At 44.6% G+C, this 14,748-nt stretch overlaps 1 pseudogene; it reads right to left on the reverse strand.

Moving 5' to 3' along the window:
- Positions 1–3,002: 3,002 nt before the first annotated feature.
- Positions 3,003–14,748, reverse strand: part of LOC129666457 (lys-63-specific deubiquitinase BRCC36-like) — a 31,989-nt pseudogene continuing 20,243 nt past the window's right edge.

Below are 14,748 nucleotides of genomic sequence, written 5' to 3' on the forward strand. Positions count from 1 at the left end.
GGTAAGATATTTAGCACCACTAGTGTCCACATTGTTAGCTTGTCAGGATCTAACTCTTGAGTGACAGGGAGCTACTAAATCTTGCTAGCATTGACAAGCAATCACATAGTAAACAACTCCTCTTCCAAACTGGACACCATGAAATAACCATGCCCTGCCTCTTACACAGGGATCATTTAAGGAGAGAACTTGTTATTTGTAAGAGAAAACTGATAAATATTCCTTACAAAATGAAACCTAGCCTCATTGCTGCAGCTGTAGAATCAGGAATATACTGGGAAGGAGGAGAAAAAGAAAGAAGAGACAAGGAAAGGCATGGTCGGCTAGAAGAGAGTGAAGGCATGAGGAATGAGAGAAAAGACATCACCCAGAGGGCTGGGCTGACATGACATGATGAATGGTTGGTGTATCTAAAACCCTGAAGTTAAGGACTTGCTGAGAGACGATGTTCGGATCATTCTGTGCAGCTGATTTCCACTGCAAGCACCCATTGAGTTTGCATCACCGGAAAGTATAGTTTAAAAAGTTAATAAGCTGAGGCTGTCACGTTGGGGTCTGGCTCTTTTTAACTTGGGGCAGATGCCAAGTTCCTTTCACCTTCATTCTGCTTTTTGTTCTTGTGCACAGACCATTTGGATTCCTTAAGGAATAAACAAAGGAAGAACGTACAGCCACCGAAGTGGGACTTATATGTGTCATTGATAGTCCGACAGGGTTGTGCTCCATCCAGGCTGTTGGGAGGACGGGGGAGTGGTGGGCTACGGCTACAATCCATTCTACACTGCCATCATCTTCCCAGATGGCTGGCCACGTATGGAGCCTCGGTGCTGCTTCACGTGGCGTAGCTGATAATAACGACAGAGCCACCCGGTAGACAAACACAGTTTCACAAGTTTTGCAGGTGTTCTTCTGCTCACTGCAATACCAGCAGGTCATTTATCCCTTCTGTTTTTGTTTTGCTTTGTTTTGTTTTAATGCAGTTGCCAAATCCTCTCCTTGATTGTATTTCCCTCTGAAAACAAAGTGAACCCCAGGTGTCTGAGATCTCCACCAGGGGAAATTATGGCCTGCCAGCTTGCCCTCAACATACATTCCCTAGGAAAGGAGCCCTCCCTCCTCTGAGATCCCTGGGCATGGCAGATTGCCGAGAGGAAAGAACAAGCCCGCAGAAAATAAACTGATTTAAGAAAACTCTATGGCAAATCAGATAACTTGTATCGGAAACCTGCAGATATCAAAACATTCCAGAGGCAAAAAAAAAAAAAAAAAAGTCATTCATAAAAGAACAGGCTCTCATTCACAATGATGTATTAGAAAAAAAATAACCTCAGAAGCATTTGCATTGGGTCTTCAATCATAGAAAAAGCCAGAATCTCTTAACGCTGTTTTAGGTAGCCTCCCCCACAAGACCCAATCCTCATGAAGTTTTAGACTTTTAGACGTGACTGAGAACAGGGCTTTGAAAAAAAGTCACATGTGCCCAAACGTCCCTGAAAATTGAGACAAAGTCATTAACTTCCAGATATTTATCACATTTGTTCTAGATGGGGAAAAAAAAAAAAGTATGCCCAATTTAAAAATCAAAATAGTTGGGGCTGGCGAGATGGCTCAGAGGTTCAAAGCACTTGCTGCTCTTGTAGCGGGCCTCAATCGACTCTCAGCATCTATATGAGATGAGCCCACAATTGCTGGTAACTCCATCTCTGGGGGAATCTAACTCCCCATCCCCCACACTGGCCTTGTGGGCACAAGGCACATATGTGGTGTGCGCACACACATTCCTGCAAAATAAAAAAATAAATAACTAAATCCTTTTAAAATGTGAAAGTAGTTTAATTTCTAATATGTTCGTACTGTGTGTATGCTAGCCTTCAAAGTTTGTTCGAAAAGGGTTTTGACATAGATTTAAGCACAGGCAGTAAGAGGTAGACCCACGGAATAATAACAGTGCATCCTAGTCGGCGTGGGCTTCTGTGTGCTGCCAAGGGGAATGTCTTGATAATCAAAAAGTGAAAATGATGACCGAGGGTCTGGAAAGAGGGCTCAGAGCCTAAAAGCTCAGGCTGCTCTTTCCGTGGACCTGGGTTTGCTCCCTAGCAGCCACGTTGGATGGCTAACAGCTGTCTGTTACTTCAGCTCCAGAACCCAGTGTCCCGCCCTCCATAAGCACATGTGCCAATACATACACACAACAAAATAAAAATCTAAGACAAAAAAAGAGACAAACAGAAAAAAAAAGGCAGATTTAAGGTGGTTTTTGTTTTGTTTTGTTTTGTTTTTTTTTTTGCTTTGTTTTGTTTTTAGAGAAAATGAGTGGCCTGTGAGTCAGATTGGTCCATGCCTGGAGGAGTTGTTGTGAATCTGAGCATCTTTCCAGCTTGCTACATCTATTTCATTCTGTTTACAGCGATTTAAATATTACAAATTTTCTACTTTCTACTTTCACTGTTTCTTTTTGAGTTTGGGGCATATTATCTTTTCATATTGATCAGACAGCCACATGGTTTACAAGCAATTTCTTGCCTTTCCTTTTCTTAAACTTTTTTTTAACAAAATAAAAAGGTCTAATTTTGACAAAGTCAAATACGCCTACTTTGTTTTCTTGTGGATTGGGCTTTGAGTGAAAGCTTGAGAACATGTCTCCTGAATCTTGTATGATTTTTTTTCTAAAAGTTTTTCGTCTTACATTTAAATCCATCCTGTTTTGGGGTACTTTTTGAATTTATTTTGTTGGCCTGTGGAGGTTCAATTTGTTGAAATGACTGTCTTTTCTTCGTTGGACCACTTTCACACTTTGTTAAAATTAGTCAGGCGTATTATTGTGGGTGTATTTCTGGATTTTCTTTTCTATTTCATTGATCTACATGTCTATTCTTCTGTGAATACCGTAGTATCTTGATTACTGTATCTTTATAGTAAGTATGGAAGTTCTGTAAATCAAGCCCTCCAACTTTATTTTCTTCAAAATTAATGTAGTTGGCTAAATTGTCTGCCGGCTATTTTCACCTGCTCACATTTTTGTTCTGCTTTATTCTCGGGAAGCACAGCTCCTCTGTAAGGTCTTCCTTTTCTCATTGCAGCTCCTACAAATGCTGCTGTGTTTGCTCCAGTCTGTCCTCCAACCACTGCACTAGCCAGCCACAGATACCGCTGACATCTGACTGTACAAATGCTTAGTAAACATTGGAGCCACTTAGTACAAAATGGAGCCACTGTGGATCCTGGCTTCAACCATGTCCTGATGTATAAGGCTGTGAGTCTCCTGTGTTCATCCTAGTCTTCCTGACAGAGGGTCCCTGGCAGCTCAAGCATCCAAGACATACTTTCCCAGCAGTGACCTGAGGAACAGTATGGATTGAACTTCAATTCTCTCATACTCAGAGCTCTTTGGGGTTTGTATGGTGTTTTGGTTAGGGGTTTATTGCTGTGAAGAGACACCATGACCCCGGCAACTCTTCTAAAGGAAAACATTTAATTGGAATGGCTGACAGTTCAGAGGTTTAGTTCATTATCATCATAGTGGGAAGCATGGCAGCATGCAGGCAGACATGGTGCTGGAGAAGCAGCTGAAGAAGCAGGAAGAGACAGTGAACCACTAGTCCTGGCTTCAGCTTCTGAAACCTCAAAACCTGCCCCCAGTGACATACTTCCTTCAACAAGACAAAACCTACTCCAACAAGGCCACACCTCCTAATATCACCACCTCCTGTGGCCTATGGGGACCATTTTTATTTAAACCACCACATATGGATTGGAAGCAAGTACATGACCAGTCTTTGTGGGTTTGTCCTGTATTAAACAAACAAAACAAACAAACATCCCAAAAAGCCTTGATCCATCATCTGCTACATGGCTTGTGTATGAACATCAACATGGCAAAACCAAATTATATGAGGATGGGAATGACACCAGCCAACAACTCTCATGGGATGACCTGTTAGTCCTGCCAACATTTCTGTCTCTGTTGAGGCTGCAGACAACCAGCTGCTCTGGAAAGATTTCTGCTCAATCCTCTCTCCTGTCAGAACGCCCTAAGATAATGACAGAATGAATGAAACATTCTGATGGTCTCCGCCTTTTTGTGCATTTCAGTTCTGGTATAGGTAAACGGGGAGTCACTTCCTGTGTCATCTTCAACTCCCCTACACACAAACCCATCACCTCCCCCTTTTCTGTGCTCAGAGCATGGCTGGGACAAGCTAGGAAAGGGTCAGACTTGAGATGAACTGCCTGCCCCACCCGAAATTCGTGCACCGCCTATACCTGCCTGCATCACCTGTACTGCTGATACCACCTGCCCTGCATGCCCCACCTGCCCCACCTGTGCCATCTGCACCTCCAGCACCACCTACACTGCCATCTCAGTTGGCTCCACTCACATCCTCCTTGGGCCCACTGCAGCATGGTCAACCTGGCACTCAGGCACAGCCTCCCGACCCAGGTACTCAGAGCTCCACCCAGGCCTGGCCTTGATGTATGAGTTTATTTTGAAAATCTTAAGCATGATTTGAAAAGGTAATTAGGCTAGAACTTTATGACTAAAAACTGTGTTTCTATCAGAATTAAAACATGCTGGTAGGAAAATGCAAATCAAAACAACTCTGAGATTGCATCTTACACCTATCAGAATTGCCAAAATAAAAAAAGTGACAACACATGCTGGAGAGGATGTGGAGAAAGGGAAACCCTCCTCCATTGCTGGTGGGAGTGCAAACTTGCACAACCACTTTGAAAATCAATCTGGTGCTTTCTTAGAACATTGGAAATAGGACTACCTCAAGATCCAGCTATACCACTCCTGGTCATATACCTAAAAGATGCCCCACCATTCAATAGGGACATTTGCTCAAATATGTTCATAGCAGCTTTATTTGTAATAGCCAGAATCTGGAAACAACCTATATGTCCCTCAGCAGAGGACTGGATACAGAAATTGTGGTACATCTACACATTGGATTACTACTCAGCTATTAAAAACAAGGAAATCATGAAATTTGCAGGCAAATAGATGGAACTAGAAGAGATCATCCTGAGTGAGGTAACCCAGAAGCAGAAAGACAGGCGTGGTATACATTCACTAATAAGCGGATATTAGCTGTGTAATATAGAACAGACATCCACAGACCTAAAGAAGCTAAACACTAAGGAGGACCCTAGGGAGGATACTTAAATCTCATTCAGAATGGCAAACAGGATAGACACCAGAAGCAGTGGAAGAGAGGAAACAGGATGGGAGCCTACTCCTATAGTCCTCTGAAAGAATTCACCCAACAGGGGATCAAAGCAGATGCTGAGACTCAGGGCCAAACTTTTGGCAGAATGCAAGGAGTCTTATGGAGGAAGAGAGGGGTGGGATTAGAGGGACATGGAGGGGACAGGAGCCCACAAGGAGGCCAACAAAATGAAAAGATCTGAGCCCAGGCGGTCCTGCAGAGACTGAAGCACCAACGGAAGACCATGCATGGAAAGGACCTAGACCCCCTACTCAGATGTGCTGATTGGCAGCTCAGTCTCCATGTGGATCTCTGAGGGAGGGGATCAGAGGCTGCCTCTAGCATGAACTCAGTTGACTGTTCTCTGATCACTCGCCCCTGGTGATGCAGCCTTGCCTAGCCAAAAGGAAGTAAATCCAAGCAGTCCTGATGAGACTTGATGGCAGATGGCAATAGTGGGGAACTCCCCCTTTCAGGGGAAGGGGACGGGGGAAGAGGGAGGGAGTGAGACTGGGGGAATTGAGGGAGGGGGCTGCAATTGGGATATATAATGAGTAAATTGTGAAGAAAATAATTTAAAAAAACATGCTGGTAAAGACAGCATATTTTATAGGGAGCACACTTACTATCAAGGAAAAAAAAATATGCATTTTGACCTTCCATTTCTGACAACAGAACACATTAGTGCTCAAAAAAAAAAAAGTCTTGCTTTAATAAGCACTCGAAATTAAATATATATGCTGAGGCCAGTTGGACATCCCATAACCTTAGCACTCAGGAGGCAGAGGCAAGAAGGGTCATGAGTTTGAAGCCAACCTAGATTATAAAGGGATTTCAAGGCCATCATGAGATATAGTCAGAGACTGTTTCGGGGAAGAGGGCAGAAGAACAGAAGGAGGGGACTCCTAGAACTTATCAGACTCCTGTTCTTCCAGTAACACCTCAGAAAGCTAGATAACATATGAGCAAGTCTGCTGTGCCACACTGCTGAAGAAGCAGTAAGAGGGAAGGTAATAAAATTCAGAGGAGAGGAACATAAGGCAAAGGTCTGAATGTCTGCGCCCACTGACCTGCGGGGTTATACAAGAGGGATTATCCTGAGCACCAGCAAAGAGCTGAAGACCCAGCTTCTGTCCGAGGAGATGGAGGAGATAGCTGGTTCTCACAGGGCGAGCCACGGCTAAAGAGACCACAGGAGGCCCTCATTCACTGAGGGTTTTCTCTCAGAGACAGCCACACAAGAGGAAAGAATACAAACCTCAGATGAGGGTCGGAGCGAAGCTTGTGGCAGCCTCATAGGAAGGGAAGATGAAACGAGAAAAGAACACAACACACGACAGTCTTCAGCCGAAAGCCCTGTCAGTGGGAGAATGCTGACCCAAAAGCACAGTGAGCTGTGTCAAGGGGATAACCCAGACTACAACCTTGTTTTCCTCATTGAACAAAAGAGATCGACTACCAGGTTAGCTGCTTGGCAAGGGAAATAATGGACCTGCTTTGGTAGAAGATAGCATCACCCAGCATTTGGTTAAAAATTATATGGCTCAGCAGTTAAGAGAACTAGCTGCTTTTCCAGAAGAACTGAGTTCATTTCCCAGCACCCATGCTGGGCGGCTCAGGAGAATCCAGCTCCAGAGGGCCCAAGGCCTCTCACCACCTCCACTGGCACTCAAACTCCTGCATGCATGTTCCCACACAAAATCCACAATTAAAAGTAAAATAAATCTTTAAAAGGCTTTTTAAGGACATATTAACATTTAAATATAACAGTAATATATTCTGCTAACTTCCCAGAAAAATGAATGACACGTTAGAAGACAATGGGTTGCCTCTCACATGCTGAAGTTGTCAACCTAGAATTATTATGTGACACGTCTTTCAAGTGGCCTAAAACCATTCTCAATCAAAATTACAGCACTCACTCAATAATTCTGGCCTCTGTGTGTGAGCTGAATAATGATGTTCCAAAGACGTCCGCGTCCTAATTACTGGAGCCTCTGACTGTGCCATATTACATGGAAAGGGGGACTTCATTAAGATTCCCAAATCAGCTGATTAAATATATTTTCAGGCTTGCCTGAATAGTCCTGAAGTAATATTCTATCTGCCCACTGAAAGCAGAAGAAAGTAGCGAAAGGGTAAGTTGGAAGAAGGTGGAAAGGGCTTGCTGGATCTCCTGGGCATGGTGCCACACACCCTTTATCCCTATGCTTGGAAGGCAGAGGCAAGAGGATCTCTGTGAGTTCAAGGCCATCCTGGTCTATGTAGTGAGTTCCAAGACAGCCAAGGCTACATATATGGTGAGACACTGTCTCAAAAGAAAAACTAACCTGACGGATTGCTGCAGCTCTGAACACGGGAAGCCCGTGTCCAAGAAGCAGGTAAAAGGCTCTGTCATCTAAGCATGGCTCCAGAAGAAAGGCAGCAAGGCCAGAGAATGTTTGTCTTAGGACTGAGGATTGGGGTATCTGGTGACCATGAAGACTATGGTGAGGCAGAAGCAGAAGTGCCCAAGCCAGGGCCAGGATGATACTTTTGAATGTTCTAAGGCGAAGGTCAAAGGAATCAAATTATTCTAAATTAGAATCTGAATAGAACGGCTACTTTTCAAAACAGAAAAATAGGCTATAGGGATCAGGAGTGAACTGCCAGCAGCTGGAAAGAAAGTCTTGCTGCTTGCCGGAGAAGGTTTGAAAGCACAGGGATAAAGGCTTTGACCCGTGGTCAACTATTCATAATAAAAATGCCAACAAAATGGAGCAGGCAAGAAATGGTCCTTGGAATGACTAGCGTTGACTCAGCTGGGTGAGTGCAAGCTACACTTCTTCACACGGTATGCAAAGATGAACTCAAATGACCCTAGCCAGCATGTCAGTGCCAACACTTGAACGTTCTTGAAAGAATGATTAAGGTAAGCCTTCCCAATCTCAGACACTTGTCACTGTCATGTGCAAAAGGGAAGAAAAACTGAAAAAAAAAAAAAAGAGTGTTAATTTTTAAAACTTTTGCAATTTGAAGATACTTTCAAGCTCTGTGTAAATGCCTGTGATCCCAGCACTAGCCAGGCTGACACAGGAAGATCCTGAACTCCAAGACTGTAAAAATATAACCAAAAAACATCACCAACTACACAGGGGATATTACATACATGATGAGGAACTTATATCCACAATATATAAAGAACTCTCAAAATTCAATAATTCAAACACAACTAACTTATAAGACAAAATGTTTGCAGAACACATGTTATCAGTTGGCGGGCTTGACTGAACCTGTGGCTATTTAGATATGTCCGATGATGGTTCAAAGTTTGAACTAGTGGTTGTAGACAAGGTGTTAGATTCGCACAGGGAACTGACTTCTGAGCAGTGGATGGCTGCTTGAAGTTATGCCAGGAGAGCAGAGGAAACACACATCGTTTCGAAGGCTCTAATTACGCTCACCATAGGCTGCGTTATGCCTTACTACCGCAAAACGTTCGTTCAGGGTTATCATTTAGCCACATTCCTGCTAATCACCCCCCCAGCTGACGGGATCACCTCTAAAACTGTAACACCTGACAACAAATTTACTTACAGGTCACTCCAGTCACTGTCTTGAAGCCTCTCCTAAACCAGGGCGAATGTGTCCCCTCTGAAATCTGGCTGTTGGACCCTGAGGCCCACGGTGGCAGTATGAAGAGATGACTGAAGGAGGACTCGTGCTCCTCTGTGAGTGGGGTTAGATGTCTTTACAGGGGCTTGTAGGAACTCATCCCTTTGCCCTTCTGTCCCTTCTGCCATGTGAGGGACAATGTCCCTCCCATCCACTGGCTTGGAAACAGGTCAGATCTTCATCAGGGAACCTGCCAGTGCCTTGACCTTGGACTTCTCAGCCCTCAAAGCTCTACTAAAGAATTTTTAAAAATTTAGTTAACTTTTAATGGTGTGTGTGTGTGTGTGTGTGTGTGTGTGTGTGTGTGTCTGTGTGTGTGTGTGTGTGTGTGTGTGTGTGTTTTATAGCTGCAGACTGAGGTGCCCCAGCCTCCATTTACCTTCTGCAGAAGATTACAGATGAGCGATCCACTCCCCACAGACGGGTCCGATGCTTTTCACTGCCAGTTTATCGGTGGCTTGAACTTTAGAGATTTGCGGCCCACCCTGTATGTCACTGATGCCTTCAAGTCTGTCCTAACCATTCCCATTCATAAAAGTAAAGAACAATGAACTGAAAATTCAAAACAAACTCCAAAACTTACTCGGTCATAGTAATGCTACAATTCGGTAATTTTTTTTTTTGTTTTTGTTTTTTGTTTGTTTGTTTCTGTTTTTGGAGCTTTTTATTGGTGGTGGTGGCAGCAGTGCGTTTTTTGGGGGAGAGAGTAGTTGGGTTTTGGGTTTTGGATTTTTTTTTTTTTTTTTGAGACAGGGTTTTTCTCTGTAGCACTGACCTTCCTGGAACTTGCTCTGTAGACCAGGCTGGCCTCAGACTCACTGAGATCCTCCTGCCTCTGCCTCCTGAGTGCTGGGATTAAAGGTGTGTGTCACTATCACCCAGCTATAATTCAGAATATCTTATGTCCTCAAACCTTGGCATATAACTGTCTACACACAGTTTCCTCCTGTCTCTCTAGAACATTTTAGTTATTACCACATAATACAAGTTGGGGAAGAGATTGTGGCTGAGTAATTCTGCAAAAGTGTGGGTTCTGTACATGGTCTGACTAGTCGAAGCACTGCATTTCTAGGAAGAGAGAATGCCTGTATCTGTTGCCAGGCATTAATTAAGGGCAAGGTATTCTTTCATAATACTCGGCTCGGTGGCCCAAGGAGCTAACTGATTACGGGTTGGATTTGATGAGTCAGCTTCAAAGTATTAACGTGTCCCTCCAGGCCATGTCTGTTTCTCGGATCTGCCCTTTTGTGGTATCCTGGCTACAGACAGCCATTTGGGAGCCTCTTGCTTTTCCAGCCCTCCTCTTTAAGGGATCATCCTACACAGAGGCAGGTGGCCTTCTCTGACCTAAGAGGAAAGGCAGGGAAACCTGCAGAAGACACGTGTTGTGGGCAATGTGATCAGAGGCGGGAGTCACCAGCGCCATGAGTGAGCTGCCTACCTGGATTTCTGCCATCTTTCCTCCCATCCCCCTCTTCCCAGCTCTCCACTGGGGAGCTGCCCTGCCAAAGACTGTACCAATCAGCTCTCCTGCCCTCTTCCAGCTGGATCTGGATGAAGGAGTCAATAGAGGCCAGAAGGAGGTGGGGCTGGGGAGAGACAATGGAGTATTTACTCTCCTGGTTTTTTTTTTTTTTTTTCTGGTTGGGCCAGCAATTGGCAGTTCCTTTGCCCCAAGACAGTGGCCCATTTAGGGACTCTTTCTATGATGGCTGGTCTTGCCGGGTGGGTAACCACTCGCTTCTCTTCCTCCTTCAGGCCAGTGGGTGACAAGGGACTGTCAGCTGCTTCCATCCCCTTAGCCTTGACCACATCGTTTAAAATAGATACTTGATAAACTTTCTTCTGTCTGCCCTTTCCTGAGTGCCATCGGTTGGCTGCCTGAAGCCAAAGGCAATGGACAGTAGTAGAAACCAGCCAGTGGAGCCAGCAGCACGAGTAAAGCATTTAACGTGCCATTCGATCCCGATCTGTACTTTCATAATGTTTAAAGATGTAATTAAAAACATCATTCTCGTGTTCTCCAAATTTAAAACTAAGGAATAAAATTAACCTAAAAGTAAACAAATGTATTATATATAATAGTATGTGTCCTAGTTTCTATTCTGACAGAAAAGAAAGCAAACGAAGTGGAGAACGGGGTTTATTTCTGCTCACAATGCCAGGTCGTAGTCCATCCTATCAGGGGAGTCAGTGTTGGAACTTAAAGATGATGGTTATTTCATATCCACCGTCAAGAGCAGAGATTGAGAACACAGATCAGAGATATGAGACCCACAGACCTGGAATGGAAAAAAAAAATTAAAGATAATGAAGTGGCCTCTCCATCATGTGGAGGTGAGTGCCACCATTTTGAAATTTTGGAATAAAAGAGCAGAGTTAAAGTAGCTAAGAAGTGTCCATGATGAAGAGAAACACTTGCTGGCTGCTGGGACCTCCCAAAGCTCATGTGCTGAACTCTTGGATGTTAGTGTGACATTTAAGAACATACCAGAAGATGCTTGTCCAGGAGCTGGGGAAAGGACCCGGATCTACCATACACTGGCCTTGGACTCCCAGCCTCCAGAAGTGTGAAAAGTCCTAGTGCTTACAGGTACCCGGTCTCTGGGATCTTGTTCTAGAAACTCAACTGAGGCTGTTCACAGTGTGTAAAGGGCGAGGCATCTCTCAGGAAGGGGCTACAGTAAGTGGGAATGCTACTTGCTGCCGCCTCGATGGGTAGATGAGCTCATAGCACTGGAGAGCAAGAAATCCGTGCTATGCCTTTACCATCCGTGTGTCCACCCACTCACCCACCAGCACCTGGCGATTTATAGAGCTTAGCTAACGTGTTCCGAAATGGAACCGAAGCCAGGAATTGCACCCAGAGCTACACCACAGAAAGTCTTGGAAGGCAGGTAGAAGATTCTGGAATCCATAAGTACTCCATCACTGCAGATGATCTTTAGGGAAGGTTAGTCTGCAGTACTCCCACAAAACAAAAGGGGATGCATCACCAGTAAAAACCTCTGCCTGTGAAGAGGCCTCTGCTGGGTTAAGCTCCAGGGAAAGGGGCCAGGGAGCCCACTCTAACACCACCATTGCACAGAGGTCATACTACATCCTCATGAGATTCCTACGGAGCCCTCAAGCTAGTCTTTCTCCCACAGGCAACACTGTGTCCATGCTTGGAGAATTACCAAAACATTCACCTAGCAAGAATGCTCCCCTGGAAGAAATTCTAAAACCCTTCACTAGTTACAGAAATGCTGTGGTGTTTCTGATCAGCCAGATACTGGAAGTGTTGGCTACGCTATAGTTGTACTCTGGATAAGGCAGCTTTTCATAACTATAATGAAATGGCTGATGCAAGTAGAACCTTCCAACCTCTGCAGAGTGAGTCTGAGATAGCCTAAGACTCTTGGCTTGGGTGCCTTATGAAAGGTGCTAGAAGTCCTCGCCAGCATCTCTTTCCCCGAGAGATTCAAAAATGACCTCTGTGAGTGCTTCTCATCACATTTACATTGCCCGGGCACCTGTCTAAGACAAGGGTTCTTGTCGATCCAAGACCTGACTTCACAATGCCACACCATGTCTCTTTAAAGCCTGTCTTCTGAGAGAACAAATGGCAGGGATTCATGTGCAGTGAATAGTTTCACCTGAGGCAGACCAGCTCGCCTGCTTACACATTCCAAAGACATAAACCTGCTTTACTGTTGGTTTTGCTGTGTCTAACCAACTTCTCATGCCTTAACCATCTGGGAAAGAAGAAAACAACCTTCAGACCTCTGAGTTCAGCCAACAAATGACTTGAAGCCATGGCAAGCCTAGCCTTTGCTAGCTAATTGGACTTAAAAACTCATTTATACTACGAGTTTGATTCTTTGGGCTTTGGAGTCCTATCCTGCTCTCAGCTGGAGGGCAGTCTGGGCTGCTGTCTGATGCTTAGATGAACTTGACCTGACCTGCTCCTTCTTATTAGGTCCGGAAATGGTAGAATCACATTCACAAGTTCTTCATTTAGCCTTTAGCTGAAGCTGTATCTAGGATTTTGTGGAGGCTGCAAGCTCAAGCGATTATTTGCAAATGAATGAAAGAGTGTCCTGAGCATACCTTGTCCAAACATAAATGAACACATTGTCTCTTCCCACAATGCCAGAATATATAGAATAGCAATAAATCCACAAGGTGTGTTGGCAGCAATTTGCCAAATACTCTCATTTTCCTTGGATGCCCCTAGCCAAGGCAAACACGATTTCTTTTATTCCAATCTTAGTCAGTAATTAATGTTCATTAACCACACGGAGATCACACATTACACATTACATAGAAAATTTTTTATATTATGTATGAGTAACATAATTGCTGTGAAGAGCCAAATGAGCCACAGTAGAGTGTAAGACGTTTCAAAGATCCTAGGGGGTTAGAGAGTCTCCTGGGGCTGATAACTAATTCTGTTGGAGGTCTCTGGAAGGCTCTGCTATGGAGTCAGAGTTGAGCTGCAGTGGGTGACAGAGCCATCAAAGACAAGGGCAAGAACTGATTGAGTCTAGGCAAAGAAACAGGCAGACAGATGGGCAGCAGGGCCAGATGGATGTACGGGTGGAGAAGCAGACAGCAATTTTTTTATGTGTATATATATATATATATATATATATATACATATATATATATTTTAATATTAGTTTATTAACTTTGTATCCTAGCTGTATCCCGCTCCCTCATTCCCTCCCAATCCCACCCTCCCTCATCTCCTCCCTGCCCCTTTCCAAGTCCACTGATGGGGAGGACCTCCTCCCCTTTCATCCAACCCTGGTTTATCAGGTATCTTCAGGACTGGCTGCAATGTCCTCTGCTGCTCCTCCCTCAGGGTGGCGGGGAGGTCAAAAAGCCCGCCATTGAGTTCATGTCAGAAATAGTCCCTGTTCCCCTTACTAGTGTACCCACTTGGATACTGGGCTACCATGGACTACATCTGAGCAGAGGTTCTAGGTTATATCCATACATGGTCCTTGGTTGGAGAAACAGTCTCATAAAGTCCCTGAGCTCCAGACGTCTCCAGGTCATATTAACTCCCCTTTCTTTCTTATGATTCCCTGCACTCTGCCGAAGGTTTTGTTATGAGTCTTAGCAATTTGAACAGACACATTAACGGCAGGGATCAACCAACCATGAATAGCCGAGTCCTATACAGCAGAGCTCTCTGACTGCCTGTCCCTTGTTTGCACACATTTGATGGTCAGATGGCAGGTCAGGGTCATCGCCATCTCAGTGTCAGGTGTCCTTCTCTTTATGAAGTCCAGATGAGGGAGCTGCACCCTTTCCTTAGTCTGGTGTGTCCAATAAGTTCTCAGGCCTGGCTTTCTTGTTATGGCGTTAATACTACCATGCGCTCTTAAGCTCAGTTCACGCCAATCAATGTACAGGGTAGCAGGTTCTATACTCCAGGAATAAATTGCTTACCAGCCTGTGCCATTGGGTGGTGCTGGGCAGAAGGTACCAGGTGAAGAGCCATCCTCCATCTTCCAAATGAAATCAAAAGCTACTTGTAAAGCGGAGTCTCTTGTGGCACAATTGGAAAAAACATTTAAAATAATATGCTAACTTTTGGCACTGATCCCAAGGATCCCCCCAGCCAAGCCTCCCTGCCATTACCCATAGAAGCATCACCCCACCAGGAACTACCCTGCATGCCCTTGATCTTTAGTCTACACTGGCCATTCCATAGACAGTTCTCCTCCAGTCTACTCGCTCTTTTTCAAGTGTGTGCACGCTGAGCATGGGACATAGGTGTCTATAATTTGTCCCACTGATAAGCCTGAACTTGTCCCTTGGGGGGGAAGAAGAAGAAGAAGAAGAAGAAGAAGAAGAAGAAGAAGAAGAAGAAGAAGAAGAAGAAGAA

This window comes from Psammomys obesus, unplaced genomic scaffold, assembly GCF_907164565.1.
Source record: "Psammomys obesus unplaced genomic scaffold, mPsaObe1.curated_primary_1811, whole genome shotgun sequence".
NCBI classification, from domain to species: domain Eukaryota; kingdom Metazoa; phylum Chordata; class Mammalia; order Rodentia; family Muridae; genus Psammomys; species Psammomys obesus.